This window comes from Chrysochloris asiatica, unplaced genomic scaffold, assembly GCF_000296735.1.
Source record: "Chrysochloris asiatica unplaced genomic scaffold, ChrAsi1.0 scaffold00441, whole genome shotgun sequence".
Lineage (NCBI taxonomy): Eukaryota > Metazoa > Chordata > Mammalia > Afrosoricida > Chrysochloridae > Chrysochloris > Chrysochloris asiatica.
In genome coordinates, this window is record NW_006408959.1 from 1,099,022 (window position 1) to 1,099,752 (window position 731).

Below are 731 nucleotides of genomic sequence, written 5' to 3' on the forward strand. Positions count from 1 at the left end.
AGCAGTTCTTTATCACCTGCTGCTGATGGAGGCAATATTCAGAGATAGGACTCAGAGCAAAAAGCAAAGCATTTATTGCGTATTCATATTCAGGAGAACAGGAGAGTGAACAATCTCCCAGATATGTCTCCACAAGGGAAAATGGAAGGGAGAATTTATAAGATCTTTGGTGTAGACTAGAAGCCTGAAGAATTTAAGAAACTTCTTTGTTGCTTTGTTTATCTCTAGTTTTACTGACTGTTCTGGACATGTTGTTTCTAACAAGACACTATAAGTTATTAGTGGCCATCATAAAAAATGTGCAGCTGTTTTTCTCCATTACAGTCCATGGAGTAGGGATTAGCTACTAATTACAAGAAGACATTATTAATCTCTTAAAAAAGGGGAATAGCTATGGGTTAGAAATAGACTATGCCAGGTATTTAGGGAAGGAGTTATATTTTAATTATAGCTATTATAACTGTCTAGATCTGATTTTACTTTGGCCAAGCTAAAATTTTCTTGGTGCCCTTAGTTTCTCACTGCTCCTTTTCAAAGAAACTAGAAAATTTCCAGATTTATAGTACTGACTTAACAATTATGAGTTGAATGAATGAACAAAACACTGTTTCCTATTAGATGGATTAGAACTAGGAAGCACATATTTCAATATTTTATTATAATCTTTTTCCTGGATATCCAGCACTGAAGAGGTACAGTGAAGACTGAAGATCCAAGAAAGTAGATGACTT